The sequence below is a fragment of the Echiichthys vipera genome (genome assembly GCF_963691815.1).
Source record: "Echiichthys vipera genome assembly, contig: SCAFFOLD_73, whole genome shotgun sequence".
Taxonomy (NCBI): Eukaryota; Metazoa; Chordata; class Actinopteri; order Perciformes; family Trachinidae; genus Echiichthys; species Echiichthys vipera.
In genome coordinates, this window is record NW_028154825.1 from 17,794 (window position 1) to 27,805 (window position 10,012).

A 10,012-nucleotide genomic window follows, 5' to 3' on the forward strand; every position below is an offset into this window, starting at 1 on the left:
AGAGACACAGGGAGAGAGAGAGACACAGGGAGAGAGAGAGACACAGGGAGAGAGAGAGACACAGGGAGAGAGAGAGACACAGGGAGAGAGAGACACAGGGAGAGAGAGAGACACAGGGAGAGAGAGAGACACAGGGAGAGAGAGAGACACAGGGAGAGAGAGACACAGGGAGAGAGAGAGACACAGGGAGAGAGAGAGAGACACAGGGAGAGAGAGACACAGGAGAGAGAGAGACACAGGGAGAGAGAGACAGGAGAGAGAGACACAGGGAGAGAGAGACACAGGGAGAGAGAGAGACACAGGGAGAGAGAGAGACACAGGGAGAGAGAGACACAGGGAGAGAGAGAGACACAGGGAGAGAGAGAGACACAGGGAGAGAGAGAGACACAGGGAGAGAGAGACACAGGGAGAGAGAGAGACACAGGGAGAGAGAGACACAGGGAGAGAGAGACACAGGGAGAGAGAGAGACACAGGGAGAGAGAGAGACACAGGGAGAGAGAGAGAGACACAGGGAGAGAGAGAGACACAGGAGAGAGAGAGACACAGGGAGAGAGAGACACAGGGAGAGAGAGACACAGGGAGAGAGAGAGACACAGGGAGAGAGAGAGACACAGGGAGAGAGAGAGACACAGGGAGAGAGAGAGACACAGGGAGAGAGAGACACAGGGAGAGAGAGAGACACAGGGAGAGAGAGAGACACAGGGAGAGAGAGAGACACAGGGAGAGAGAGACACAGGGAGAGAGAGAGACACAGGGAGAGAGAGAGACACAGGGAGAGAGAGAGAGACACAGGGAGAGAGAGAGACACAGGGAGAGAGAGAGACACAGGGAGAGAGAGAGACACAGGGAGAGAGAGACACAGGGAGAGAGAGAGACACAGGGAGAGAGAGAGACACAGGGAGAGAGAGAGACACAGGGAGAGAGAGACACAGGGAGAGAGAGAGACACAGGGAGAGAGAGACACAGGGAGAGAGAGACACAGGGAGAGAGAGACACACAGGGAGAGAGACACAGGGAGAGAGAGACACAGGGAGAGAGAGAGACACAGGGAGAGAGAGACACAGGGAGAGAGAGAGACACAGGGAGAGAGAGAGACACAGGGAGAGAGAGACACAGGAGAGAGAGACACAGGGAGAGAGAGAGACACAGGGAGAGAGAGAGACACAGGGAGAGAGAGACACAGGGAGAGAGAGAGACACAGGGGAGAGAGAGACACAGGGAGAGAGAGACACAGGGAGAGAGAGAGACACAGGGAGAGAGAGACACAGGGAGAGAGAGAGACACAGGGAGAGAGAGAGACACAGGGAGAGAGAGAGACACAGGGAGAGAGAGAGACACAGGGAGAGAGGAGACACAGGGAGAGAGAGACACAGGGAGAGAGACACAGGGAGAGAGAGAGACACAGGGAGAGAGAGAGACACAGGGAGAGAGAGAGACACAGGAGAGAGAGAGACACAGGGAGAGAGAGACACAGGAGAGAGAGACACAGGGAGAGAGAGAGACACAGGGAGAGAGAGACACAGGGAGAGAGAGACACAGGGAGAGAGAGACACAGGAGAGAGAGACACAGGGAGAGAGAGAGACACAGGGAGAGAGAGAGACACAGGGAGAGAGAGAGACACAGGGAGAGAGAGACACAGGGAGAGAGAGACACAGGAGAGAGAGACACACAGGGAGAGAGAGACACAGGGAGAGAGACACAGGGAGAGAGAGACACAGGGAGAGAGAGAGACACAGGGAGAGAGAGACACAGGAGAGAGAGACACAGGGAGAGAGAGAGACACAGGGAGAGAGAGAGACACAGGGAGAGAGAGAGACACAGGGAGAGAGAGACACAGGGAGAGAGAGAGACACACAGGGAGAGAGACACAGGGAGAGAGAGACACAGGGAGAGAGAGAGACACAGGGAGAGAGAGACACAGGGAGAGAGACACAGGGAGAGAGAGAGACACAGGGAGAGAGAGAGACACAGGGAGAGAGAGACACAGGGAGAGAGACACAGGGAGAGAGACACAGGGAGAGAGAGAGACACAGGGAGAGAGAGAGACACAGGGAGAGAGAGACACAGGGAGAGAGAGACACAGGGAGAGAGAGACACAGGGAGAGAGACACAGGAGAGAGAGAGACACAGGGAGAGAGAGACACAGGGAGAGAGAGACACAGGGAGAGAGAGACACAGGGAGAGAGAGAGACACAGGGAGAGAGAGAGACACAGGGAGAGAGAGAGACACAGGGAGAGAGAGACACAGGGAGAGAGACACAGGGAGAGAGAGAGACACAGGGAGAGAGAGAGACACAGGGAGAGAGAGACACAGGGAGAGAGAGAGACACAGGGAGAGAGAGACACAGGGAGAGAGAGAGACACAGGGAGAGAGAGAGACACAGGGAGAGAGACACACAGGGAGAGAGAGACACAGGGAGAGAGAGACACAGGGAGAGAGACACAGGGAGAGAGAGAGACACAGGGAGAGAGAGACACAGGGAGAGAGAGAGACACAGGGAGAGAGAGACACAGGGAGAGAGAGACACAGGGAGAGAGAGAGACACAGGGAGAGAGAGAGACACAGGGAGAGAGACACACAGGAGAGAGACACAGGGAGAGAGAGACACAGGGAGAGAGAGACACAGGGAGAGAGAGAGACACAGGGAGAGAGAGAGACAGGGAGAGAGAGAGACACAGGGAGAGAGAGAGACACAGGGAGAGAGAGACAGGGAGAGAGAGACACAGGGAGAGAGAGACACAGGGAGAGAGAGACACAGGGAGAGAGACACAGGGAGAGAGAGACACAGGGAGAGAGAGAGACACAGGGAGAGAGAGACACAGGGAGAGAGAGACACAGGGAGAGAGACACAGGGAGAGAGAGAGACACAGGGAGAGAGAGAGACACAGGGAGAGAGAGACACAGGGAGAGAGAGAGACACAGGGAGAGAGAGACACAGGGAGAGAGAGACACAGGGAGAGAGACACAGGGAGAGAGAGACACACAGGGAGAGAGAGAGACACAGGGAGAGAGAGAGACACAGGGAGAGAGAGAGACACAGGGAGAGAGAGACACAGGGAGAGAGAGAGACACAGGGAGAGAGAGAGACACAGGGAGAGAGAGAGACACAGGGAGAGAGAGAGACACAGGGAGAGAGAGAGACACAGGGAGAGAGAGAGACACAGGGAGAGAGAGACACAGGGAGAGAGAGACACAGGGAGAGAGAGACACAGGGAGAGAGACACAGGGAGAGAGAGAGACACAGGGAGAGAGAGAGACACAGGGAGAGAGAGAGACACAGGGAGAGAGAGAGACACAGGGAGAGAGAGAGACACAGGGAGAGAGAGAGACACAGGGAGAGAGAGACACAGGGAGAGAGAGACACAGGGAGAGAGAGACACAGGGAGAGAGAGAGACACAGGGAGAGAGAGACACAGGGAGAGAGAGAGACACAGGGAGAGAGAGAGACACAGGGAGAGAGAGAGACACAGGGAGAGAGAGAGACACAGGGAGAGAGAGAGACACAGGGAGAGAGAGACACAGGAGAGAGAGAGACACAGGGAGAGAGAGACACAGGGAGAGAGAGACACAGGGAGAGAGAGAGACACACAGGGAGAGAGAGAGACACAGGGAGAGAGACACAGGGAGAGAGAGAGACACAGGGAGAGAGAGAGACACACAGGGAGAGAGAGACACAGGGAGAGAGAGAGACACAGGGAGAGAGAGAGACACAGGGAGAGAGAGACACAGGGAGAGAGAGACACAGGGAGAGAGAGAGACACAGGGAGAGAGAGAGACACAGGGAGAGAGAGAGACACAGGGAGAGAGAGAGACACAGGGAGAGAGAGAGACACAGGGAGAGAGAGACACAGGGAGAGAGAGAGACACAGGGAGAGAGAGAGACACAGGGAGAGAGAGAGACACAGGGAGAGAGAGAGACACAGGGAGAGAGAGAGACACAGGGAGAGAGAGAGACACAGGGAGAGAGAGACACAGGGAGAGAGAGACACAGGGAGAGAGAGACACAGGGAGAGAGAGAGACACAGGGAGAGAGAGAGACACAGGGAGAGAGAGAGACACAGGGAGAGAGAGAGACACAGGGAGAGAGAGAGACACAGGGAGAGAGAGAGACACAGGGAGAGAGAGAGACACAGGGAGAGAGAGAGACACAGGGAGAGAGAGACACAGGGAGAGAGAGACACAGGGAGAGAGAGACACAGGGAGAGAGAGAGACACAGGGAGAGAGAGACACAGGGAGAGAGAGACACAGGGAGAGAGAGAGACACAGGGAGAGAGAGAGACACAGGGAGAGAGAGAGACACAGGGAGAGAGAGAGACACAGGGAGAGAGAGAGACACAGGGAGAGAGAGACACAGGGAGAGAGAGAGACACAGGGAGAGAGAGAGACACAGGGAGAGAGAGACACAGGGAGAGAGAGAGACACAGGGAGAGAGAGAGACACAGGGAGAGAGAGAGACACAGGGAGAGAGAGAGACACAGGGAGAGAGAGAGACACAGGGAGAGAGAGAGACACAGGGAGAGAGAGACACAGGGAGAGAGAGACACACAGGGAGAGAGAGACACACAGGGAGAGAGAGAGACACAGGGGGAGAGAGAGACACAGGGAGAGAGAGACACAGGGAGAGAGAGAGACACAGGGGGAGAGAGAGACACAGGGAGAGAGAGAGACACAGGGAGAGAGAGAGACACAGGGAGAGAGAGAGACAGGAGAGAGAGACACAGGGAGAGAGAGACACAGGGAGAGAGAGACACAGGGAGAGAGAGACACAGGGAGAGAGAGAGACACAGGGAGAGAGAGACACACAGGGAGAGAGAGAGACACAGGGAGAGAGAGAGACACAGGGAGAGAGAGAGACACAGGGAGAGAGAGAGACACAGGGGAGAGAGAGACACAGGGGAGAGAGAGACACAGGGAGAGAGAGAGACACAGGGAGAGAGAGAGACACAGGGAGAGAGAGACACAGGGAGAGAGAGAGACACAGGGAGAGAGAGAGACACAGGGAGAGAGAGAGACACAGGGAGAGAGAGACAGGGAGAGAGAGAGACACAGGGAGAGAGAGAGACACAGGGAGAGAGAGAGACACAGGGAGAGAGAGAGACACAGGGAGAGAGAGACACAGGGAGAGAGAGAGACACAGGGAGAGAGAGAGACACAGGGAGAGAGAGAGACACAGGGAGAGAGAGACACAGGGAGAGAGAGAGACACAGGGAGAGAGAGACACAGGGAGAGAGAGACACAGGGAGAGAGAGACACAGGGAGAGAGAGACACAGGGAGAGAGAGAGACACAGGGAGAGAGACGGAGAGAGACACAGGGAGAGAGAGAGACACAGGGAGAGAGAGACACAGGGAGAGAGAGAGACACAGGGAGAGAGAGAGACACAGGGAGAGAGAGACACAGGGAGAGAGAGAGACAGGGAGAGAGAGAGACACAGGGAGAGAGAGAGACACAGGGAGAGAGAGAGACACAGGGAGAGAGAGAGACACAGGGAGAGAGAGAGACACAGGGAGAGAGAGAGACACAGGGAGAGAGAGAGACACAGGGAGAGAGAGACACAGGGAGAGAGAGACACAGGGAGAGAGAGAGACACAGGGAGAGAGAGAGACACAGGGAGAGAGAGAGACACAGGGAGAGAGAGAGACACAGGGAGAGAGAGAGACACAGGGAGAGAGAGAGACACAGGGAGAGAGAGAGACACAGGGAGAGAGAGACACAGGGAGAGAGAGACACAGGAGAGAGAGAGACACAGGGAGAGAGAGAGACACAGGGAGAGAGAGAGACACAGGAGAGAGAGAGACACAGGGAGAGAGAGACCACAGGGAGAGAGAGAGACACAGGGAGAGAGAGAGACACAGGGAGAGAGAGAGACACAGGAGAGAGAGAGACACAGGGAGAGAGAGACACAGGGAGAGAGAGACACAGGGAGAGAGAGACACAGGGAGAGAGAGAGACACAGGGAGAGAGAGAGACACAGGGAGAGAGAGACACAGGGAGAGAGAGACACAGGGAGAGAGAGACACAGGGAGAGAGAGAGACACAGGGAGAGAGAGAGACACAGGAGAGAGAGAGAGAGACAGGGGAGAGAGAGACACAGGGAGAGAGAGAGACACAGGGAGAGAGAGAGACACAGGGAGAGAGAGAGAGACAGGGAGAGAGAGAGACACAGGGAGAGAGAGACACAGGGAGAGAGAGAGACACAGGGAGAGAGAGAGACACAGGGAGAGAGAGAGACACAGGGAGAGAGAGAGAGAGACAGGGGAGAGAGAGACACAGGGAGAGAGAGACACAGGAGAGAGAGAGACACAGGGAGAGAGAGAGACACAGGGAGAGAGAGACACAGGGAGAGAGAGAGCACAGGGAGAGAGAGAGACACAGGGAGAGAGAGACACAGGGAGAGAGAGACACAGGGAGAGACAGGGAGGAGACACAGGAGAGAGAGACACAGGAGAGAGAGAGACACAGGGAGAGAGAGACACAGGGAGAGAGAGAGACACAGGGAGAGAGAGAGACACAGGGAGAGAGAGAGACACAGGGAGAGAGAGACACAGGAGAGAGAGACACAGGGAGAGAGACACAGGGGAGAGAGAGACACAGGGAGAGAGAGAGACACAGGGAGAGAGAGAGACAGGGAGAGAGAGAGACACAGGGAGAGAGAGACACAGGGAGAGAGAGAGACACAGGGAGAGAGAGACACAGGAGAGAGAGAGACACAGGGAGAGAGAGAGACAGGGAGAGAGACACAGGGAGAGAGAGACACAGGGAGAGAGAGACACAGGGAGAGAGAGAGACACAGGGAGAGAGAGACACAGGGAGAGAGAGAGACAGGAGAGAGACAGGAGAGAGAGAGACACAGGGAGAGAGAGAGACACAGGAGAGAGACCAGGGAGAGAGAGAGACACACAGGGAGAGAGAGACACAGGAGAGAGAGACACACAGGGAGAGAGAGACACAGGGAGAGAGAGAGACACAGGGAGAGAGAGACACAGGGAGAGAGAGAGACAGGAGAGAGACACAGGGAGAGAGAGACACAGGAGAGAGAGAGACACAGGGAGAGAGACACAGGGAGAGAGAGAGACACAGGGAGAGAGAGAGACACAGGGAGAGAGAGAGACACAGGGAGAGAGAGAGACACAGGGAGAGAGAGAGACACAGGGAGAGAGAGAGACACAGGGAGAGAGAGAGACACAGGGAGAGAGAGAGACACAGGGAGAGAGAGAGACACACAGGGAGAGAGAGACACAGGAGAGAGAGACACAGGGAGAGAGAGACACAGGGAGAGAGAGACACAGGGAGAGAGAGACACAGGGAGAGAGAGAGACACAGGGAGAGAGAGAGACACAGGGAGAGAGAGAGACACAGGGAGAGAGAGAGACACAGGGAGAGAGAGACACAGGGAGAGAGAGAGACACAGGGAGAGAGAGAGACACAGGGAGAGAGAGACACAGGGAGAGAGAGACACAGGGAGAGAGAGACACAGGGAGAGAGAGACACAGGGAGAGAGACACAGGGAGAGAGAGACACAGGGAGAGAGAGAGACAGGGAGAGAGACACAGGGAGAGAGAGAGACACAGGAGAGAGAGAGACACAGGGAGAGAGAGACACAGGGAGAGAGAGACACAGGGAGAGAGAGACACAGGGAGAGAGAGAGACAGGGAGAGAGAGACACATAAACCCTGTGGTCTCGGTGCGGACCCGGTCCCGGGCGTCTCGGTGCGGACCCGTTCCCGGGCGTCTCGGTGCGGACCCGTTAACTGCGTCACACCGGCCCGCGCGTTAAAACGCTACGAACCGGAGCTCGTGAAAACCACGGGTTCATGTGAAAACGCGTTTCCGGTTTGTTTTTCACGGCAACAATAAATAAACTTTAGTGTTTAATGTACAGGCGGACACACGAGGTTAGCATCCCGGCTAGCGTGTTAGCATAAACCGTGATTAGCATACTAACATCCGCTAACAGCATACTGAAATCAGCTAACATTAGCATACTGACGTCAGCTAACATTAGCATACTAACGTCAGCTAACATTAGCATACTAACGTCAGCTAACATTAGCATACTAACGTCAGCTAACATTAGCATACTAACGTTAGTTCACATTAGCATACTAACGTCAGCTAACAGCATACTGACGTCAGCTAACATTACCATACTAACGTTAGCTAACATTACCATACTAACGTTAGCTAACATTACCATACTAACGTCAGCTAACAGCATACTAACGTCCGCTAGCATTAACATACTAACGTCAGCTAACATTAGCATACTAACGTCAGCTAACAGCATACTAACGTTAGCTAGCATTAGCATACTAACGTCAGCTAACATTAGCATACTGACGTTAGTTCACATTAGCGTACTAACGTCAGCTAGCATAACTACTAACCGTGAGTAAACGCGGTGAGCGCGGTGCGGCCTTCTGAAGCCTCGTCAGTGAAGTCGCGGTGAACAGTTGGAGTTAAATGAAACAGTTATATTCAGAGTTTAATCACAGACACTCACCGTTTCCTCCACAGGTGCCGAGCGCGACCGTGACCGCGTGACTGCGGGTCCGTCTGTCTGTGGCGCAGGCGCAGTGAGAGCAGGTCCGTCTGTGTGTGGCGCAGGCGCAGTGAGAGCAGGTCCGTCTGTGTGTGGCGCAGGCGCAGTGAGAGCAGGTCCCGTCTGTGTGTGGCGCAGGCGCAGTGAGAGCAGGTCCCGTCTGTTTGTGGCGCAGGCGCAGTGAGAGCACGTCCCTTCTGTCTGTGGCGCAGGCGCAGTGACAGCAGGTCCCGTCTGTCTGTGGCGCAGGCGCAGTGAGAGCAGGTCCGTCCGTCTGTGGCGCAGGCGCAGTGAGAGCAGGTGTCCGTATATAAAGGGGAAAGGTGCGCTGGATGTGTGACCCGGCGCAGCCCGCAGACCTGAGCGGGCACCTGGCGCACAGCCGGCGGTCACCTGGCGCACAGCCCCCGGACAGAGAAGGAAACATGGTGGTGTAATGGTTAGCGCTGTCGTCTCATAGTTAGCGGGTTCACGGTTCGCGCCCCGGTTGGGGCTCAGTGTGCGTAAACTCCCCGGTCTCCTCCCACAATCCTAAATAATAATCCATAATCCATGTGACAAACTGTCGACCTGTCCTCGCTCCAGCTTCCGGTGTCAGCAACAATGACCTCGGCAGAGTAGAGTAGATAGGGACAACAAGTGTAGGGGAGTCAGTACATGTAATAATGAAACCTGAGGATGGTCAGGAAAGATAGAGATGAGGTCATGCAGCAGGTCAGCACTGGTACTGATAAAGACCTGGCAGCGCGTCGGCACTGATGAGGACCTGGTCCTGCAGCGGGGCCGCACTGGTACTGATGAGGATCTGGTCCTGCAGCAGGTCAACACTGGTACTGATGAGTACCTGGTCCTGCAGCAGGTCAACACTGGTACTGATGAGGACCTGGTCCTGCAGCAGGTCAGCACTGGTACTGATAAAGACCTGGTCCTGCAGCAGGTCAGCACTGGCACTGATAAAGACCTGGTGCTGATGAGGACCTCACCCAGACCCCCCCCCCCCCCCCCAAACATAAACACAGAAGCAGTCAAAGTTTCAGTGGAACATTTTATTTTAGTTTTGTACAAAATTAAAAACCGTAACAACAACGTTCGGGTGATGAAATCCATTTTTAAGGCTCGTGGTTAAAAAGTTGTTATATTTCCGTCACATGCTAGTCTCTGTGCTAAGCTAACAGTTAGCCCTGCGGCTAGTCTCTGTGCTAAGCTAACAGTTAGCTCCTTCTGAACTCCAGTTTAACACTAAACAACAACAACACGTCTGTGTTTAAAGGAACCAACACTGATGTTCACCACGACATTTAATAATAATAACAAAACTTTATCGTGTCTTAAATTCTTTTAAACTGTGAAATAAAACAACAACGACCTCCGGACCAAACAGCAAAGTCTCCGTCTCACCTGAACGTCGTTTCTATTTCACACGATTCAGAGTTAAAGTTCGTGAGCCGACGATTCGAGGAGCCTCTG